Raw genomic sequence first — 23,120 nt, 5'->3', positions numbered from 1 at the left:
TATATACATACATGCATGTAGAATGGGGATAAACAGAGTTTGTTGGAGAGTCTGAAGAGAATGAGTGTTAATTTTTCTGTGATTTGCATGCCTTTAAAACCTTTCCAAGAGAATTCAGGGAACAACATAAAGTTCATTTTAAGTCATGTTCCTCTTTGAACAGAACTTTCAAGCAATTTTCTAAGATTGAACTAAATGTACCTCCAGGTTGATAAGAAATTCATAGTTTAATTATTATTTGCTTACAGCTCGACAGAATATTGAGTTTCAGATGCAGGGTTGGATCTTTGGTGCAATTTATCAATACTTGGTAGCCTTGCAAAGTCTGATGCATACTGTAACCTCTTACTAAAATTCAAAATTTAATAAAATCCATACTAAATTATAAAAAGTAAATAAAAATAGTTAAACATATTTTCAGTTGTTTTCCCATGTTTTAAAACATCTTTGCTGTTATTAATTCTTTATTATACTTGGGTTCAGTAGAGTGATCTGAAATTTCGAGTGATTCCTCTTTGCCTATTAAGCTAATTGGGTCCCAAAAGATTAACCATAACATAATTGTTCATGCTTGTGAGACATCATTACCTTTGTTTTGTTCAGCAAATGCTTGAAATGATGTAACAAGAAAAAATGTTTCAAGGAGACCAAGGCATGTTATGTAATGTTATGCATTGTTGTCATTCCCAGTGTTCACCTCAAGATTTCTTGGACTCTTTTGGGTTATGTTGTTGATTACTCAAAGGCAGCACGTGGTAGGAAAAAATCAAAGTAACTGAGGTAGCAAAAAAGAGTTTGGAGTAATACAAACTTTGTATTTATTTGTTATATTTGGAGCATCTACTAATTGCTGAGTCTTACTTGTTTCAAATGGAGAAGCGCAGAGTCGTGACCTGGAGAGAAGTAGGTTCTCAAGAAGAAGCCAAGTTTCAGTTGGAGGAAAGGATAATAAATGACTGAGGATACTGGAGAGTTTGCTGATATCAGAGGAAGAGCTACACAGGCTCCAATACATCAGAGAAATATAAGCACTACAAAGGATAAGAGCCCAGAGAGGCATTGATTTCAGATCACAAGTTAGTGAGGCAGTGGAAGAACACTTCAAAATATTGGAGAGAATAACCTCCTACAGTCATCAGTATGATGGGATTACACACAAGTTTCTGCAGAGTAAGCCTCAGTCTAAATACTATTAATACTATTGAGAGCTAAAATTGACTTATTTAGCACAAAGTGTAAGATAGGCAACACTCTACACACTTCATATGGACAAACTCATAGATTGCCTTTCCAAAATTGCCTTGATCTCTGGTGAATGGGAAAGTTCTTGCTCCCTGAAAGGTGAGCATTTCCATAAACTATGAATTGAGGTTAGAGAATCAAGGGCTAGTTTAATGAGTTATTCTGCTTCATCCCACCCTAATCATGAAGCAAGAGGAGGGCTTAAGCTCTCACCCTCAGTTTCCATATCTGAAAGTGAAGATGATAGCTATATTGCCAACCGATAGGGCTGATGTACAGATAATCTGGGATAAAAATCTGGGATAAATTGTGAAAATATAAAATCAAATTTATCTCTTTTCTGCTCAAATAAAGATCGTCGAAAGCTACTCTCAGTTGATTAGCCAGAAACCCCTTTGTATTTCTCCAAACTCATCCTAGAATTTTTTTTCTTCTCCTGCTTTGCATTTGGATACTTGAACGTTCATGATAAATGTATTTTCTGAATCACTTAATGTATTTTAATCCTGTTATGCCTGTTTCCAAAAAAGCAAGACTATCCACATTCCTAAGGGTTTTTTCCTCCTTTTAATTCAAATAAAACTACATAACAATCGGAGGAAAAATAGGAATCAAAGTAAGTGAGGGAAAACATTGAATAAATGTCATCCTGAATATTTGATATAGAGATCATCAGTATTCAAAATTTTATGACCCCATATTACTTCTTCTGAAAGAAATTTTTTAATTTATTGTTTCTTGTTAATTAAAAATTTTCAAAGGAATTGTTATAATTTTTAAAGTATTCCAACAACTTAAAACATTATTTTTATCTGTGTTCAAATAACTCTTAATCTTTATTTTTCTTAATAAAAATTGATACGGAATGGATTATTCCATAATATAAAATTTTAGACAAAATACCATTTTTCTATCTTTATAAATCTCCACAGAATTTCATGCTTTGGAGTTCGTGCCTAGAGCAAATCACTTCATTCTGAAACCAGAAGTAACATGAAGATTCTTCTTTGCTTGTGTTCAACGTAAAATCCTGGTGTGTCAGAACCAGCTCCTAACATCTTCTTGATTATTGCCAGTGGAGACAAGAACACTCAGAATGTCTGCTCTGTAGGGTCTTAAAATATTAAAAAACACGTTCAAATCTGTTCCACAGCCCAAGGCAACCATTCAGCAGTGTCTAAGTTTATACTTTTGGGACTCACAAATGATCCAGAGCTTCAAGCCTTCTCTCTGGTGTATTCCTAGTGATCTATTTAGCTAGTTCCATGGATAATCTTGGTTTGATTGTGCTAATCCAAATCAGACCTTGGCTTCACACACCCATATATTTGTTTTTTCTGAACCATCTGGCCTCTGTTGATTTTTCTTTTACTTCATCTGTCACCCAAATCATCTTGGTGAATTTTCTGTGTGAAGTTAAATGTATAAAATTTTATTCGTGTGCCATTCAGGTGTTCTGCTTCATCACACTTACAGTTGGTGAACTGTGTTTGCTTGCAATCATGGCATACGATCAGTATGTTGTCATCTGCAACCTTTTACTCTATGTCATTCTCGTGTCTAGAATATTCCATTATGGAATGATTGTTGGCATATATATTTATGGATTCACTATGGGTCTTGTCCAGACAGTGGCAGCATCCCACTTGTCTTTTTGTGGCTCCTGTAGTCAACCACTGCTACTGTGATGATGTTCCCTTGATTGCTTTAGCCTGTTGTGACACTCATATCAAAGAGCAGATGTTACTAATGATTGCTGTGTTCAATGCACTTTGCTCTCTACTGATTGTGATAATTTCTTAAGTCTTCATCCATTTTACCATTCTGAGGATCCATTCTGCTGAAGAAAGATAGAAAGCTTTTTCTACCTGTACTTCTCACCTGACCTGCATCACAATATTTTAAACAACAATCATTTTTATGCACCTACTACCCAATTCAAGCCATTGTCTGAACATAAATAAATGTGTTTCTGTGTAGTGATCCCCATGTGAAATCCATTGATCTATAATTTGAGAAATCAGGAAGTAAAAATTGCATTTAAAAGAATTAAAGAAAAGTTGTGTTTGGATATCAAATAACTGAAAACTTATTGGACAGGGAGAGACCAGGGGACTTTGAGTTGTCTCTTATCTAGAATCACAATGCTGAGAAATCACAGAGCCCAATTCCTCACTTTGGGTGCTCATATTCGCTCAAGAATGTCTCACCAGCTTTTCCATTCTCAGTGATTTCCACATGAAAGACGTGTTTTATACTATGAGTTGTTGAATTGTAAAAGAGGAGAGAGAGAGATCTGAATCCTGTTTGACCACAACTTCTTCTTCATAATTAAGGAAACAGAGAATTGGGAAATAGAGGCTTTACCTGAATTCTGAGCCATATTGAGAGATTTGGGTAGTACTGAAATAGATCAACATAATAGATCAACATCTGGTACCTTGCATTTATTTCATTGGAGCCATTTCACAACATTATAATTCACTGCCCATTCTACATAAGTATGGTTTAGGAACATGGGCTCTTCATTCACACAGTTTGGCTAACAATTTTAGCTTTTCCACATAATAGCTATTGTCATTAGTAAATTATTTCACATTTCTGTCTCTTGGTTTCCTCATCAGCAGAAGGCAATAATAGTTTTTTTCTCTTGGCCACATTGTGAGTATTAAATAATATTATAAATATCAAAGACACTGTTCGTAGCATAGGGCAAGTACTTCAGAAATGTTGACTATTACACTTAATTATTAACATTATTTTTGGATCCATGATCTCTCTAATTTGGCTTCAGGCGATGGGGTAATAGCCTTTTAGAAATAGTTGGCAGCACAATGTGTTTCATTTTAAATCAATAAAATGAAAATACAAAGCTAAGGAGTCATTTTACTGTGATTTTTAAATCAATAAGTTCTTTGCAATTTATTTGTGGGTGTGCCTATGATCATATTCTAAACTGAATCTTTTTTAGGGTCTGCATTACTGCTATTAAAATAATCATCTTTTGGTGATGTCAGGAAATGGAGGAGTAAGCTGTTCTTTTTATCTCTCCCTCTTTTGAACTACAACTAAATGGACAGTCACTGACCAATGGAGGAAGCCCACACAGTACAACGGGATGCTTGACAGACACACAGCTATATATCTGAGGGTGGCTAGACTGACCCCCCAGGAAGTGGCAGAGAAGGATGAGCACTTCCTTCTCTCCTCTGGTAGCTCTATGCACACACATGAATGCTTCCCAGCCTGGTGAAACTGCCCCAAACGTGAGGACATGCACCAGGGTGCATGTAGGAGGAGGTGATGGCAGCCCTTAGCCTGCTCATGATTGCTTCCCCAGTGGGGAGGAGGAGCCCACCAAGAACAATCCACTCAAGAGCTTTAATGCATCCAAGGCTGGGGAAAGTGCCCATTGTACTCCCACAGCTTCCAGCAGACAGGGTTGGGGCAGAACGCTGCTCCTGCTTCCACCTAGAAGTAACAGGTCGAATATGCAACCTAACACTACCACACATGTCCCAACAAAAGATTGGTTCATAAAACACCATGAGAAACTACATCAAAAACTCAGACCTGAAGGAAAAGGACAATTCTCCAGAACCCAATCCTGAAGACACAGAAATTTACAAACTAAATGACAGAAAATTCAAAATAGCTGTCATAAGGAAACTCAATGATTTACAAGAGAGCATGGAAAGACAATTCAATGAGCTCAGGAATAAAATGAATCTCTGCACCAAAGAGACTGAAACGATAAAAAAATAAGCAGAAATTCTGGATATGAAAAGCACAATTAATCAAATAAAAGATAATTTAGAATCATTAAGCAATAAAGCTGATGCTATGGAGGAAGAATTAATAATTATGAGGATAAAAATATAGAAATTCTACAGATGGGGGAGGTGACAGAACTAAGATTTTTTAAAAATGAAAGATTTCTTCAAGAAATATCTGACTCAATTAGGAAAAGCAACATAAAGATTATAGGTATTCAAAAGGGGGAAGTGAGAGAGAAATGAGCAGATAGCTTGTTCAAAGAAATAATAGCTGAGAACTTCCCAAACCTGGGGATGGTCCACATTTACAGATAAATGAAGCTAATAGAATACCTGATTACATCAATGCTAAAAGACCTTTTCCAAGGTATATCATAGTAAAAATGGCAAAAGTCAGTGACAAAGAAAAAGTATAAAGAGCAGCAAGGAAGAGGAAGATAAACTACAAAGGGAATCCCATCAGGCTTTCAGCAGAAACCCTACAAACTAGGAGAGAATGGAATGACATATTCAAAATACTGAAAGACACAAACTTTCAGGTAAGAATACTGTATCCAGTGAAACTTTCCTTCAGACACAATGGAGAAATAAAAGCTTTCTCAGATAAACAGAAGCTGAGGGAGTTCATTGCCACTAGACCTCCCCTACAAGAAATAACAAAGATGCCCTCACAATGGTAACAAAAAGGCAAAAGTCTACAAAGCTCTGAGAAAAGAGATAAATAGACAGACATAATCAGAAAACTTCAACTCTCTATCAGAACATGGAGGCAAAGACTCAATTACAACTTCTAAAGGAAAAGAAAGCAACAAAATTAATGATAAACACCTCAACTTAGTCACAAACTCACATTAAAAACAGAATATTTTTTAACAACAATAACTCAGAAGGAGAGAGGAAAAGGAAGGAATCTGTTTAGGTTAATGGAGATAAGAGGCTATGAGAAAATGGACTATTTCATCTATGAGGTATTTTATGCAAACCTCATGGTAACCACTAAACAAAAAATCAGCAGAGTCACAATTCACAAAAAGAGAGAGAAGTGATAAAACATCCTCAGAAAGCAACCAAAATGAAATGACAGTCAGATATACAAAGGAAGAGACACAATGGAAACCTAGAACAACCAGAAAACAAGAGATAAAAAGACAATATTAAGCCCTCATATATCAGTATCACTCTAAATCTACATGGATTGAATTCTAGAATCAAAAGGCACAAAGTAGAAAGATGTATTAAAAAACAAGATCCAGCAATATGCTACCTCCAGGCAAGATTTCTCAGCTCTAAAGACAAACACAGGCTTAGAGTGAAAGGATGGAAGACGATACTCAAATTAATGGCAAACAAAAGAAAGCAGGTGTTGTCATACTTATATCAGACAATGCAGACTTCAAATTAAAAAGAGGGGCAGTATATAATGATAAAATGGACTTTCTACCTAGACGATATAACACATTGATATATATATATATATATATATATATATATATATATATATATATATACGCACCTAACACAAGCTCACCGTAGTACATAAAGCAATTATTAACAGACTTAAAGGGAGAAATTAAGAGCAACACAATATTAGTAGGGGCCCTAAACACCACTTACATCAATGGAAAGATCACCCAGACAAAAAGTCGACAAGGAAATAGGACATTTAAATGAAACTCTTGATCAGAAGTACTTAAAAGATATATTGAGAGCATTCCATCCAAACACAGCAGAATACACATTCTTCTCAAGTACACATGGATAATTCTCAAAGATACACCATATGTTGGGAAACAAGGCAAGCCTCAATAAATTTAAGAGGATTGAAATCATACCAACCATCTTTTCTGACCACAGTGCTATGAAACTAGAAACCAACTACAAGAAAAAAATTGGGAAAGTCAGAAACATATGGAGACTAAACAACATGCTACCGAACAACCATTGGATCAATGAAGAAATCAAAGAGGAAATTAAAAAATACCTGAAGACAAATGAAAATTAAAATACAATACTAACTCTTATAGGATGCAGAAAATTGGACATAAGGGGGAAATTCATACCAATACAGGTCCACCTCAACAAGGAAGAAAAATCTCAAATAAGCCATCAGAAAATGCACCTCACAGAACTAGAAAAAGAAGAGAAAACAAAGGCCAAAGTCAGCACAAGGAGGAAATAATAAAAAGCAGAGCAGAAGTAAAATAGAGACTAAAAAAAGTAGAAAGGATTAATGAAAGTAAGACCTGGTTCTTTGAGAAGACAAACAAAATTCACAAACCCTTAGCCAGACTCACTAAGAAAAAAGAGAGGTCTCAATTAAATAAAACTAGAAATGAAAGAGGAGAAATTACAACAGATACTACAGAAATACAAAAGATTATAAGGGAATAATATGAAAAACTATGTGCCCGCAAATTGTATAATCTAGAAGAAATGGATAAATTCTTAGACTCTTTCAAACTCCCCAAACTGAATCAAGAAGAAATAGAGAAAGTGAATAGACCAATCATAAGAGATTGAAAGGGTAATCAAAGACTTCCCAAACAACAAAGGACCAGGAGCATATGACTTATCTGGAGAATTCTACCAAACATTCAAAGAAGATTTAATACCTAGCCTTCTCAAACTATTCCAAAAAATGGGAGAAGATGGGATGCTTCCTAACTCATTTTATGATGCCAACGTTACCCTGAGGCCTAAACCAGACAAGGACAACACAAAGAAGGAAAATTACAGGCCGATATTGCTGATGAACACAGATGCAAACATCCTGAACAAAATATTGGCAAACAAAATATATTAAAAGGATCATACACCATGATCAAGTGGGATTTATTCCGGGGAGGCAGGGATGGTTCATCATCTGCAAATCAATCAATTTGATACATCACATAAAGAAAATAGGGAAACAGAATCCCTTGATCATCTCAATAGATGCAGAGAAAGCATTTCACTACATCCAACATCCATTTATGATAAAAATTCTCAATAAAACGGGTATAGAAAGAAAGTATCTCAGCATAATAAAGGCCATATACAACAAACCCACAGGCAACATCATGCTTAATGGTGAATAAGTAAAAGCCATCCCTCTGAGAACAGGAGCAAGACAAGTGTGCCCACTCTCAACACTTGTAGTCAACACAGTACTGGAGCTTTTTGCCAGGGCAATTAGACAAGAAAAAGAAATAAAAAGAATCCATATTGGAAAGGAAGAAGTGAAACTCTCACTGTTTGCAGATGACATGATTCTATATATAGAAAACCCTAAAGAATACACCAGAAAACTGTTAGAAATAACCAACAACTACATCAAAGTTTCAAGGTACAAAACCGATTTGAAAACACCAGTTGCATTTCTATACACTAACAATGAAGTAGCAGAAAGAGAAATCAAGAATTAAATTCCATTTACAATCACAACAAAAAGGATAAAATATCTAAGAATACACTTAACCAAAGAGGTGAAAGTCCTGTTCACTGAAAACTATAAGACATTATTCAAAGAAATTGAAGAAGATATAAAGAAATGGAAAGATATTCCATGCTCATGAGTCAGAAGAATAAACATAGGTAAATTGTTCATACTACCTAAAGCAATCTACAGATTCAATGCAATCCCTATCAGAATCAAAACAGAATGGCATTCTTCACAGAAATAGAATGAAGGTTAAAGATTCCTCAAATTTATGTGGAACAGCAGAAGACCCCAAATAGCCATGACAATCCTGAGAAAAAAGAACAAAGCTGGAGGCATCACAATCCCTGACTTCAAAATATACTACAAACCTATAGTAATCAAAACAGCATGGTACTCTCACAAAAACAGACAGATGGGTCAGTGGAACAATGAAAGCCCAGAAATAAAACCACACATCTGTGGACACTTAATCTTCAACAAAGGAGCCAAGAACATACACTGGGGAAAAAAAAAAGTCTATTCAACAAACAGGTGTTGGGAAAACTGGGCAGGCACATGCAACAGAATGAAAGTAAACCACTATCTTGGACCACACACAAAAATTAACTCAAAATAGATTAAAGATTTGAATGTAAGACCTGAAATTGTAAAACTCCTAGAAGAAAATATAGATAGTACACTTTTTGACATTGGTCTTAGCAACATCTTTTCAAATACCATGTCTACTTGTGCAAGGGAAACAAAAGAAAAACTTAGCAAATGGGATTATATCACAATAAAAAGCTTATGCAAAGGAAAGGAAACCATGAACAAAATGAAAAGACAACCCATCATCTGGGAGAAAATATTTGCAAATCATTTATCTGACAAGGGATTGATCTCCAAAATATATAAAGAACTCAAACAACTAAACAATAACAAAAAAACACCTGATCAATGAACGAGTAGAGGATATGTACAGACATTTTTCCAAAGAAGATGTACAGATAGCCAACAGACACATGAAATGATGTTCAATATCACTAATTATTAGGGCAATGCAAATCAAAAGTACACTGAGATATCACCTTACACAAGTCAGAATGGCTACAATTACCAAGAAAAAACAAATGTTGGAGAGGATGTGGAGAAAAGGGAACCCTCATACACTACTGGTGGGAATAAAGACTCGTGCAGCCACTATGGAAAACAGTATGGAGATTTCCAAAAAAATTACAAGTAGAAATACCATATGATTCAGCTATCCCGCTACTGGGTATTTATCCTTGAAATCAATGATACAAAGAGATTTATGCACCCCTATGTTCATTGCATCATCACAGTATCCAAGATGTAGAAGCAACCCAAGTACCCTTCTACAGATGAATGGATAAAGAAGATGTGGTGTGTGTGTGTGTATATATATATATATATGTATATACACATACTTACAATGGAATATTACTCAACCTTAAAGAAAAACAAAATCATTCCATTTGCAACAACGTGAGTGGACCTTGATGGTATAATGTTAAGTGAAATAACCTAGAGAAAGACAAACACTGCATGATTGAACTCATTTGTGGAAGATAAATATATAGATAAAGACAACACATTAGTGGTTATGAGGGGAAGGGGGTTGGGGGCTGGGCTAAAGTGATAAAGGGGCACATATCTATGGTCATGAACAAAATTAGACTACTAGACAAAAATTAGATCACAATGAAGTGTATTCAGAAACTGATAAATAATAATGGACACCCAAAACTACACAATGGTATAAACCATCATGATCTCAATAAAATTAGTTGAAAACAGCAACATTTTTCTTGAAAAAAGAAGCCACTTTTATTACATTTAGTAAAGATTACATTAATAAATTATGAACTTATTTAGTTCTAAACTTTTCAGAGTAAAAATAGAGCCAACATCTATTGATTGTTTTTCCGTATGTCAGGTTCTGTGTGATATGCTTTAAATGGACTGTCTCCATTAATTTTTGTAACACTGTACTGAGATGTATATTTAAAGAATAAAGAAATTCAAAACAGTTTACACAATTCATTAACACACCTGCAGCTGATAACTGGAATAAAACAAGATTTGTGTTCCATTTTGTCCAACAATACAGCTTGATTTTCTAATGACTATATGTCCAACTATACAAGTTATACAACAGTGGGATGAAAAGAAAACTGAACAGTGATTCATAAAAATGTCTCCCCAAAACTAGATTGAAATTAAATTTATCATAAGCTGAAAAAATGATTAGGGGCTATCCCGGTGGCTTAGTGGTTAAGTTCTCACACTCCACTTTGCCAACCTGGGGCTCACTAGTTGAGATTCTGGGCATGGACCTAAACATCACTCATGAAGCCATGCTGATGTGGTGTCCCACATAGAAGAACTAGAAGGATCTACAACTATTTACTGGGGCTTTTGGGAGAAAAAAAGAAGAAGATTGGTAGTAGATATTGGCTCAGGGCTAATCTTCCTCACCAAAAATCAAATCAAATAAAAATTTTTTAAAAAAATTTAGAAAGATATGTGAGCCTGAGCCTAGCACAGAAAATGGATCCTCCATATTCCTCACAGTTTGGAAAGAAGGTAAAGGGAAAAGTCACCACACATGGGGCAGAGGACCTTTCTGCTTTTATCATCCCTTTGTCTATCAGTGACCTTAACTTCAAGTGTTTCTGAGTATCTCCCATCTCCCCCCAAATCCAGACTCTTAGCTGTTTCAGTAAAGCCTAACCATATTTTACTTTGACACTTTGGTGTCACAGGTCCCATTTGCTATCACAGTCATGTGTCACTTAACAATGAAGATATTTTGTGAGAAATGCATCATTAGGTGACTTTGTCACTGTGTGAACATCATAGAATGAACTGACAAACCTAGATGGTATAGTCTACTGCATCCCTGGGCTACATGGTACTGATCCTATGGGACCAGCATTGTATGTGCAGTCTGTCCTTGACCAAAATGTTGTTATGCAGTGCGCGACTGTATATGACTGCCTAGGTTTAGGACCTGAGGAAAGGACCTTAACACACACACACTTTTCTCATCTATAAATGGAAACTTTCCAGAGAAATGATCTCTAAGGGTCCTCAACCTGTGTGGTTACTTTCATAATAAGATACCAACATTCTATGCTTAATTCCTTACAGACTAAATTAAGTACCAAGAAGAAAGCCCGTGGGAAAAAAGTCTATCAATGTGTAATCACTAGTGGTCCTTCTTCATATTTTACTTTCTGTTATTGTTTTGATGACTTCAAAATATGTAGAGCAATATGACCTCCTCTGGACTAACAGAGAAATGAGAAATATAATTGAGAGAATATGGAGGAAACATAAGTAAGCATACAAAAAAGTAAAATTAAATTCATGAGAATGCTTACATTCTAGATATTACTGAAAATCTTGTATCTGAAACAATTGATTTTTTAATTAAATTAAAGCATGTTTTCATAAACAAGCATCAAATTAATGGTAGAAAACAAAGTTGACCATGCAGTTGCATGTTGAGGTGGAGTTTGGATTTCAAAATTGAATAAACTTAAAAATCATATAGAGACAAAATTACCTCTGAAAGTCTGTGAAAGTGCTCATGAAATACAGCACTCATGATTTTGCATCTAGCTTATGACCTCTAGAATATTTTATCAATTCCTCTAATTGTTTTAAAGCAATTTTTCTTCATAGGCACCAATTAGTTTCTGTAGGTTGTTCTGAGGCATCACCATCCCACAGTATCACCATTTATTCAGTCATTTCCACACCTCTGTCAATTTTGAATGAAAATCCTTAAAATCACTGACACATTTTACCCAAAGATTTCCTTAAGAAGCACTGCTGTTTCTTGTTTCACTTCGTCTTTCCTAAAGTGAGTTTTGTCTCAAATTTAACTGCACATTGAATCATCTATGCAGTTTTTAACATCCCAATGCCCAGGCACCCTCTGCTAGATTTATCAGAATGTCTGGGTGGCACCCAGGCTTCAGTATTTTTAAAGTTCCCCAGGAGGTTCTAATGTACACCATATTTGAGAACCAGGAGTCTACAGAACAAATTCAATGGTTAGAATGACAAGCAGAGCTCAGCCATACTTTCAAACTTATTTATTTCTATTTTACTTTTGTTTTCCTACCCTCCAGCTGCGTTAGTTGAGTACATGACTTCACCATGCCAGTGCAATTCAAATTGGAGTATGCCTGTTCATGTTCATATGAAAAGACTCACCAAGCGTTATGAGGGCAAGAATAGTTTTAAGAAAATTAATGTTCAGTTCTTCCATTTCCATATCCATTCCTTCCTGAAAATGATTTGCCTGAGAGAGCACCTATGCTCTTGTTTTGTTTTTGGGTGTTTTTGGCTTCTATTTTCAATATCAACCATTCTTTCACTTTACAAATGAAAATATTTCTCACCCACCTGGAAGCTTATGATTCCTTGCTCCGAGATGTAAAAACATTCAGTGTTCTAAGTAATTTGGACATTTATATAATTCCTTTGATCGAGACACTCTCATCTCATAATACGACAAATGGCAAAGGAAAGTTAAATGGATATTTAATGCTTATTCATCAAAACTGTGATTATAACTCAAACAGAAATATTTTACTAGTATGGTATAAAGAATCTATAGAACTTTGTAGTTACAAGAATAAAATTCAAAGCAGTGTGTGAGTGTGTGTATTCTAGGAGATTACCTGGTTAATTCAATATGAGGTCATTTAAGAAGTGCATATGTGTAAGAGAGAGAGAGAGAATTGGAGGTGGGTGAAGTAGAATTTTAAGTACAGATAGATATCCTTTTGAAAGTACTGAAAAGCAGAGTATGACAGTAAGAAATGCAGTCAGGATGTTAGCAGTGTTATCACTAAAAGCAGACTGTCTGCATTTAATACCACAGCTTACCGAGAAGACTGGTTTCTAACACGAACCTTCCTTATGGGTGGAGGGTTTGCTACGCACTCTGTATACAGCCTCCACATGGCTCACCTGCTTAGCAATGATCCTGGCTCCCACTGGATCACTCTCAAGTTCTTTGGGAGATTTATTGGATCTAGATCCTTTTGGACCCCTAGAGATATCTTTACTTGAACCTCTAGAGACATCTGAAAGCTGTAATATTTCCTTCCCTGTTTCTCTCAAAGTAAGATGAGCTGGACAAATTATATTGCAGGTTTTAAAAAATATTTTAATTATATGCCATAAAAAAGCATACTTCCAGTGTACCATTCAGATAATTTGCATGAGAGCAGAGATAGGCTAGACTACTGGAAACAACATAAAGAGACCATACACCTTGGTTCTTTTGCATAAGAACTCAAGTTTCGTGAAAGGATAAGACCAGCAATTAAATTTTGAGTTATTTACTCAAGAGAGCTTTGTTAATATGCATATTCTTTTTAATTCTCAATTTCTTCAGTTGTGAAATCAAGTAAAAATGGTACATCTTTCATGGTTGTGTGAGTATTGAATGAATTAATGTACATAAAGGACTTGGTAAACTCTATGGTATGTGTTCAAAAGATATTTGCTTAAAAAGTTAGATAAATTAGAACTATAAATAAAATCAAGATACTTCAAAAACCTACCTGAAAAACAGAGCTTCTTCTGTCACAGTTTCAGATTCTATCTTGGTGAATCTACACAAGAAATGGATGTGTAATTATTAGTGGTGAAACCCAGTCTCTTCATAAGTTTCAAAGAGTAGATATGAGTGTGTGTGTGTGTAAAACACAACTCACAGAAGTAGCCAAAATTCTTGAAAAAGCTGTCGACTGCTTCCAATTTCTCATAAACTTTACCCTTTCCAATCCAGCTTTTCCCTCCACCATGGAAGCCACTCCTTTCTAGATTATCTGACTATCATACTTTGGATAAGTACAGTGAATATTTTTCAAGTATTAGTCGGATTTCCTCTGAAATTTGAAAATGTTGTACATGGTCTCTCCTTGTCATTTGTGATACTACACTTTATTTTTTTCTTTCTTAATTGTAATAAGAACACTTAATGTGAGATCTCCCTTTTAACAAATTTTTTAGTGCACAATACAGACAAAATGTTGTACAGCAGATCTCTAGAACTCTTTATCTCTATAGATCTCTCTATTTGTATCTATCTCTCTATCTATATATCTCCCTATAGATCTCTAGACTGTTTTAGATACCTCATATAAGTGGAATCATGCCATATTTGTACTTCTATGACTGGTTTATTTCACTTTGCACAATGTCTTACAGGTTCATCCATTTTGTCACATGTGGCAGAATTTCCTTTTTTAAGCCTGAATGATATTCTACTCTATGCATACACATTTTGTACGTATATTTATATTTGTATATATACATATATGTATGTATGTATGTATGTATGCATATTTTTTTGGTCCATTCATCCATTGGTGGACATTTCCATTGTTTCCATTTCTTAGCGACTGTGAGTAATTCTGCAATGAGCAGGGGAGAGCAGATGTCTTTTACAGACTCTGATTTCCATTATTTTGGGTAGATGCCCAGAAGTGGGATTGCTGAACCATATGGTGGCTTTAGTTTTAATTTTTTGAGGAACCTTCATACTGTTTTCCATAGTGGCTGCCCCACTTTATATTTCCACTAACCATGTACAAGTGTTCCAATTTCTCTGCCTCCTCGCCAACATATCTTTTTTTAAATATGTGTAAATAATAGACATCCTAACTGGTGTGACGTAATAACAAAATTGTGGGTTTGATTTGCATTTTCCTGATAACTAGTGACGTTGACCAGGTTTTTATATATCTGTTGGCCATTTGTGGTCTTCTTTGTAAAAATGTCTATTCAAGTCCTTAGCCTGCTTTGTAATTGGGTTATTTATTTATTTTGACTATTGAATTGCAGGAGTCCCTTATATGTTTTGGAACTAACCCCTTATCAGATATATGGTTTCAAGTATTTTCTCCCATTCTCTTAGCTACCTTTCTCTCTGTTGATTGTTTTCTTTGCTATGCAGAAGCTTTTCAGGTTGATATAGTCCAATGTGTCTAACTTTGATGTTGTTGCGTGTGCTTTTGATATCATATCCGCAAATCATTGCCAAGCCCAATGCCATGAAGATTTTCCTCTGTGTTTTCTTTTAGGAGTTTTACAGTTCCAGGTCTTACATTTAAGTCTAAAATCAATTTTGAGGTTATTTCTGAGTAGAGTATAAGATAAGAGTTTAATCTTATTATTCTGCATATTCTGCATATGTTGCTTTTGCCATTAGAGTCCTTTGTAGTTCCATATGGCTCTTAGGATTGTAAAAAAATGTCATTGGGATTTTGCTGGAGATTACATTTTCTTTTTTATCTCTTGCCTCACTGATTTCAGTTTCCAGCCTCTACTTTTTTTCTGTTATTATTTTTGGTTCTTCTCGCCGTTCTATATCCTTTTTTATGCTCACAAGTTCAATGATCAATGAATCTCAAGTTTATTTCTCACATTCTATACAATAGTTAGCAGGATTCTGCATGACCTCACCCAAGTTTTCCTCTCTAGCCCTGCCTTGCCCTCTCTTTCTAAACCACTTTTGTTTTAACCACATTCCTTTTATGTCATCTGCTTGTTTGTTTCTTCCTGCCACAAAACTCAGTATACTGTTCTTTCTTTCTTAAATGCTGTCCCTACCTCCCATCCCTTTTGTCAAACTTTACTTGAGAATTTAAACTAAGTATCATTTTCTAAGGGATGTTTTACTGAAACTTGAACTATGTTGGGTTCCTCTATATATTCTAATCATCACGTACCTCTACCTAGAAGGAAGGATCAGAGTTCATGATCATAGGCTCCCTTGTGTAGCTATTTTAACTATCTCTCCCAACAGATTGTAAGCTCCATGAGACAGAGATCATGCCTATCTCGTTCAGTTCCTGAATTTAAAATACAAAACCATATTAAATAAATATTTGTTAAATAAATAAACTCGTATACAATTTACCAACTAAGTACTCTGAAAAATATGTTACGAGCACGCACAAACACAACCTACCATCAGATGGCAAAAATTGTGTTATAACCCTTGCTTTCAACTTCCCAAGGTCTTACAGCTACTTATTTGCATCACCCCCAAGCTAGACATTCGGGGGCATCCAGCTTAACATGATAAATTAAACAGATGGGGAGAGGAAGGCTCCTCAGCCTTATATAATTTCCTCTCTCACTTTCCAGCCGAGTGAAGAAAAGAGCATCAGAGTATTTAATAACAATAATATCCACAAATGCTTATTTAGGGTCACTCATATTGTGCCAGGCACACTCCTAGCATTCTATTTATTAGCACATTTAACCCTCATAACAATCTTGTGGTATAAGTACTTTCATTATTGCTATTTACAAAGGAGTAAACTGAAAGACAGGGAGATCCAGCACCTTGCTCAAGGTCACACACTGAGTTAAGTGGAGGGGCCATGTTTCGACTGACTCCAGAGACATAATCATTAATTTACATTTCTCATCCCTGTTCTGCTCCAAGCATGGACATACTGACTGCATCTCCCAGGCATGCTTGATGGCTAGAGCCAGTTGAATGCAGCCAGTAGGAAGTTGTGACAGGAGACCAGATGGTGCTGGGAGAGGGAGTGTTCTTTTTCCCTGCTCCTTCTCGCTCCTTGCTTTGGCATCATGTCTCTGGCAGTAGATGTGTCACTCTACCCGGCTCCATCCAGGCAGCCTCTCATACATAGCCCTGCTCTCATTGGGGTCTTAATTTTCTCTATGTCCCTCAAGACCTTCAGATCATGATCAGATTGCACTGTTGTTAAATTCTAAGTGCCTCACTATTTCTTGGTTGTTCATGTCTCTTCATTTGAATTATGTGGATAGATTCTCACAAATATAACCAATAATTCTTTAACTCCATTGCAATTCACCCCTCTTTTTCTTATTTGGAATATGTTTGGAATTCATTAGAAAGAAAGATCACCTGTATGTATTTAAGTGAGGGTGGTTACATTCCAAGACCTTTGAAAATATGAAGCACTTAAGTCAGTACTTAAAGGATGGCCAAGATTTCTATTCTTAGAAATGAGGAAATGCTCTGCAAGGTGTATGGATCTTTACTATATATGTAAAATAGTAACAGTTTACATTTCATTCACGTGATCAAAATTATATGTTTGAAGTGAAATATGTGTGGATGTGAGGAAGGGAAAACATCTCTTGTCAACTGTCTGCTGGGATCTCGTCTGGACTAAAAGCTAAGCTGTAGAATTCTGTTATAGGATATTAGAAATTTCACAAAATACCAACACGAGAGAACTTTACTTGGCAGTGGTGATGAAGCAAGACAAAAACAGGATCACTCAGTACTGATGTCAGAGCAGAGACAAAATCAAGAACACTGTCTAAACCATCATGAAATCCAGCCTTTTGTGACAACATGGATGGACCTTGAGGGTATTATGCTGAGAGAAATAAGTCAGAGGGAGAAAGTCAAATACCATATGATCTCACTCATAAGTGGAAGATAAAAACAACGATAAACAAACACATAGCATTGGAGATTGGATTGGTGGTTACCATAGGGGAAGGGGGGAGGAAGGAGGGCAAAAGGGGTGATTAAGCTCACATGTGAGGGGATGGACTATAATTAGTTTTCGGGTGGTGAACATGATGTTATCTACACAGAATTTGAAATATATTATGATGTACATCTGAAAGGAAACACATAAATTAATTAAATTAAAAAATGGCCAAACATCCTTTTCACCTGGCTAATATGAAGGACAATGCTTCCTCACCAATTAAAGCTTCAGCTCTCCTCCAATTTGTCTACATTCTACATGAGAACCATTAAGGTTCTGAATCATAAAAATGATACCACTATCTGAAACCACCCCCATCCAGAGTGCATCCATGCTTTGTTGAACACTACCCTAATAAACACACCAGTGGAAATCCTGTAGCAAGCCTGGTCCTAAGACCTCTCACTGAGATGCTTCTGTTTTCTGTGGTTGACAATCTCCCTTGTTGAAACAAGCAACTGTAACACAACTTTGACTAGAGATTTGTTTCTGGTGGTCTTTGCCTGGAGAGGAGCAATGAAAGAAATGATGCAAAGTCTGCAATTTACTTCAAAATAACTCTGGGCTCCGTGGGTGGGGCAAGAAGTATGGATGAAACATATCTGACCTTGAATGGACACATTGAAGCTGGGAAACTATTATGTCAATTCTTCCAATTTTGTTTATGTTTGAAAATTTTTATAATAAAAATTTTTATTGTATAATAATTTATTTAGTAAGCAGGTAAAAATGTTAAAAAATTTGTAAGTAGCTGTATCAGTTTGGGGCTTGGGATATCAGTACATTTCTACTAAAAGTATCATCATAGAGGTGAGCAAATCTACACAAAGGAAATATAACAGGTGTAGTTTTTAAAAGGAAGAAACAAAAACACTTCACAAATAATGTGATTAGCAAAACCCAAGGTGATCAATGAATTGCAATAATAAAATTTCATCAAAACGGCACAATGGAGAATGATCTATATATAATAACGTGAGATCTATTAGTTTTGTGTGTATTGAACTAAGAAATCCATTTAAAGTATTCAAATTAAAAAAAACCCACTAAATAAATACAATTTTTAGCTTACAAGTTTACTGAACATGATATTATTCTGCTGTGTTGCTGCTTTTCTCTTAGACAGTTTTGGTGAAATTATTCCACTATTTACTGAAAATATTAAAAATAATAATGCATGTTGCCACTCTTTGCACAACACTGGAGTTAAAGGTCTGACTCTGTAAAAGTCCCTGCCAGTGAGGCAACTCAAGGGAGACAGATGTGAAAATACGTATTAGAATACAGCAGGAAAAATGTAACAGTGACACAAGGAGGCACAGAGCATACTGAGAAATAATCCATCAACATTCTTTTTTCCATTTGGGGGATCAGGTAAAGAGAAGACCAAGCAAATTTGGTGAAAATCCTACCACGATGTTAACTTTTGAGCCTGAACTAGAAGGATGAGAAAGACTTAGACATTATAAATGGATGAAAGGCTTCATACAGGCATTTCAGTGACACAGAATGTACAAAGACAAAAAGTACAGCCATGATCAATGAAGGAGAGCAATTGTATGGTGGACAAGGAAGGGAAAACAGAAGTTAGAAAGACAGTCAGGGCCATGGTCCCGTAGAGTGCTGTGGGTCATACTAATGAATTTGGGCTAAATCCTATAGTAGAGGGAAATTATAGAAATGTCTTATATACAAGATTGGTGTAAACAGATGCATTTCAAGAGCTCCCTCAAACAAGATAGTTGCTTAACATGATGGAATAACATGTAGTGAATTTGAAGGAGGCTCATATGTACAAAGATTGGTAGAAACAGTGTGAAATTCAAAATGAGTGAAAAAAGATTACATATTGTAGGTGGTATGTATGCTCCTTAAAAAATGAGAGAATTTAGAAAAAACTTTTATAATTTACTAGTCCCCAGGTTATGTTGGTAATGTGATATGGAATTCATAGTTAGAATGAGATTCTTGATTGGGGGGAGAAAAAGAATTGCTTTAGCTGAGATATACAAAACAATTTAATAATATATATATTATTAAATGTACCTATGCTACTGGGAAATAGGGACTTTTGAGACCTGCAGTTTGGATAAAGCAGCTGTTTGGAAATTGGCATCACTATCAGTGGGAAATTTGTTGATAACTGGGCTTCAGGGTATGGATCCCCCTTCTGCCTCCTCCCACCCCCGACCTGGTTATAACAACCACATGGCACATGCTGGGAGGATGCCCGGGTGGCCAACTCAACCCAGGGGCCTCAGCTGGGGAAGGACAGAAGATTTATGTATGCACAGACTCTGTTTTAACTTCTGAGAAGACTAAGGGGCTAGGAGGGACCAACTGAGTGCACAGCTGTTTGAAAGAAACAGGCCTGCAGGAGAGAAGGGTGGGGTGGATGGGCAGAGTCCTAAAGTCATCTTCTAGTTCTACAGGAATCTAAGAACAACAGATTCTGTTTTTGGAGAAGCACACATTAAAGAAGAAAATCCAGAGAAACCTCATGAACCTGTACAGCGTCATGTAGCATCTGTCCATGGGAGCAGCTGGGTGTGGGCTGAGTGCAGCTTCAGGTGGCGAATTTGGGTTTTGGTAGGACAGAAGACTTGGGCTTTCTCTGTCCATTACAAAAGATGGGTTCAGTAAATATGAGTTACCTGAGAGAAATAAGAGAAAGAGAAAAAATGATGGCAGGGTTATGGGACCTCCATATACTGTGACTGTGGACACTGATGTCTCCCAGGAAGCAGGCACTCTCATGGGTGCATCAGGCTGGTGCATGAGGCAAACAGGCATTAAGCAGTGTTATGTCTGAGCATTATTCATTTTACTATTGTTATTTATGATTGTCTTAATAGTAATATTAAATCACGTACGGTCAGGGGCCGGCCCACTGGTGCAGTGGTTAAGTTTGCATGTTCCACTTCTTGGTGGCCCGGGGTTCCCCGGTTCAGATCCTGGGTGTGGACATGGCACCACTTGGCACGCCATGCTGTGGTAGGACCAGAATCCAACATTGGTCTCCAACTGACCAGGCCAGTGCCTTCCACACCACACACTCTGTTTCAGGCCCTCCATAAGGATCCACAAGGAGGGTCATTGAGGGCCCAGCACAGGTGGCAAGTCTGAGGTCTGAGGTCTAATCTCAGGGCCTCCAGTTCTGCCACTCTCCAGGTGGCTGGGATGGGCAGAAGGGAGGTAGGCCCCGCCCATCTGAAGGATAGGACAACCTGCAGAGAGGGACAGCTTTATCCCAAGACCAGTGACTTAACTTTCCAAATACTGACCATGTGGGATCTGTTCTGAGACATTTGCATAAAAGCACACGCAGAGGGGCATACAGTGTGCAGATTCATAAACTGACAAAGATCTGCTTTATGTGAAAAGCCAGTATTTTCCAGTACTGACAGCTAACTCTGCAGAATCTGTGTCCACCTACTGCACTGAGAGACCACCCCAAGACCCTGGAAGTGCTGGTTCCTGAGCCCACCCAGACCCACTAGTCCAATCCCAGGAAAGGACTCCAGGAACCTGCTCCCCCAGGGGCACCAGAAGCAGGGCCTGGGCTGAGAGTTTCAGGGCAGAGACACCTGTCCAAAGGAGGGAGGGAAGAATGATAGAGCTCAGATTCTGATAAGCCAGGCTCCACAGCCTCTGGGCACACCAAAGTGCCTCTGGTGCCAAAGAGCAGAAGGAGGGACTGCAGGAGGTCACATCTGGGTCCAGACTCCCTCTGCACAAGCCTGGGTAAGTTACATCAACTCTTGGAGCCTCAGTTTCCCAATCTGTAAAATGAGGAATCAACACCATGCCACTGTAAGTGCAGAACCTGACCCTGCTGGGTGCTTGACACCTTCATTCCAAGGCAGAAGGGATAATCAGGGGAATGTAGTCAATGATGGTGGAGAGGGTGACTCTGAGGGTAGGGGTGGGGGAGGGGGTGCCGTGGGTGGGGAAGACAGGTGTTCCAGAGTTGAGCGTGGGGAAGGGGGTACTTGGGGTGGGAAAGTGAGGGAGATAAGTGCTCTGGGGAGATGGGGATGGGGTGGGGGGGTTCACAGGGAGTGTGGATGAGGAAGGGACACTAGGATTGGGGACATAGGAGATGGGGGCTCTGGGGGTGAGGATGGTGGGAGAAAGGCTTTATGTTGGTGGGGATACGCAGGGAGAGGCCAGGCTGAAACCTCCCCCAGCACACCCCTGCCCATGGTGCTGTAGGGGAGGAAGAGAATTCCTTTACCCTCTTTAGGTCCTTCTGGCTGGCCTTAGAATTAAATTGACATGAGACACAACAACAGAGGAAAATCAAACAAAACATTATAATGTGTATACATGGGAGAAACCCAGAAAACTGGGTAACTCAGCCAGAATGGCTGGAGCTGTCATCTTAAATATCAGCTTCATCTAAAGACAAAGGAGGATGTTGGGGGTAGTGGTTTGAGGCTTCAAAGGCAAGACGAGGAAGGCAATTCATACGGATGGAGAAGCAAATGTTTGCTAGACAAGATGGGCTTAGCAAGGACCCTCACCGTCTATGGATACTCAGAGTTATCTATGGTGGTGTGCTGTCATGGGGACAGGCCTTTTATCTTACATTCTTTTAGGCAGTTGGGGGAAGGTCAGTTTTTTTCAGAGCCTTTGTCTTTGAAACCAAGCCAAAGAGACACATTTTGAGGTGACCAATTTTCATGTCCCACAGTGCAGACAAGAGATTTTCACATATTGAGGTATATTGGGTAACTATTTGGGTCCAAAACTGATTTGGCTTGAACTAACAAAGCCTGCCTTACGGTCTATCAAATATACATCATATATGTGCTTTAAGCATTAAAGTAAAGAATGCACTCTCTTAAGATAAGAATGCATACTTCCCCTCCTCAGCCCTAATGGTAACACCCTATTGGTAATGCCCATATCAGTCCCTTTCTTGACATCAGGGTCATGTTGACCTGCTAATTTGCAATGGAACGTCTCTATGAAATTTTGATGACTATGTATCCTGGGTGTGTTTAATGTATGTTCTTTGTTCTAAAAAGATGTATCACTGTACTGAAAACGATGCTTCTCCAGAAAGCTTTCTTCCTCTCTGAAAAAGTTTTTCGCAGGTTATAATCTTCATTCTGGCTCAAGTAAAACTCATGTTCTCTC

The 23,120-nt window shown here is 37.3% G+C and overlaps 1 pseudogene; it reads left to right on the top strand.

Moving 5' to 3' along the window:
• Positions 1–1,265: 1,265 nt before the first annotated feature.
• On the top strand, positions 1,266–3,323 carry LOC138920827 (olfactory receptor 5AL1-like; annotated as a pseudogene).
• Positions 3,324–23,120: the final 19,797 nt, after the last annotated feature.

Source organism: Equus caballus, chromosome 25, assembly GCF_041296265.1.
Source record: "Equus caballus isolate H_3958 breed thoroughbred chromosome 25, TB-T2T, whole genome shotgun sequence".
Lineage (NCBI taxonomy): Eukaryota > Metazoa > Chordata > Mammalia > Perissodactyla > Equidae > Equus > Equus caballus.
Note: the sequence above shows the minus strand (reverse complement) of the source record. Positions and strands in the feature narration are given on the sequence as shown.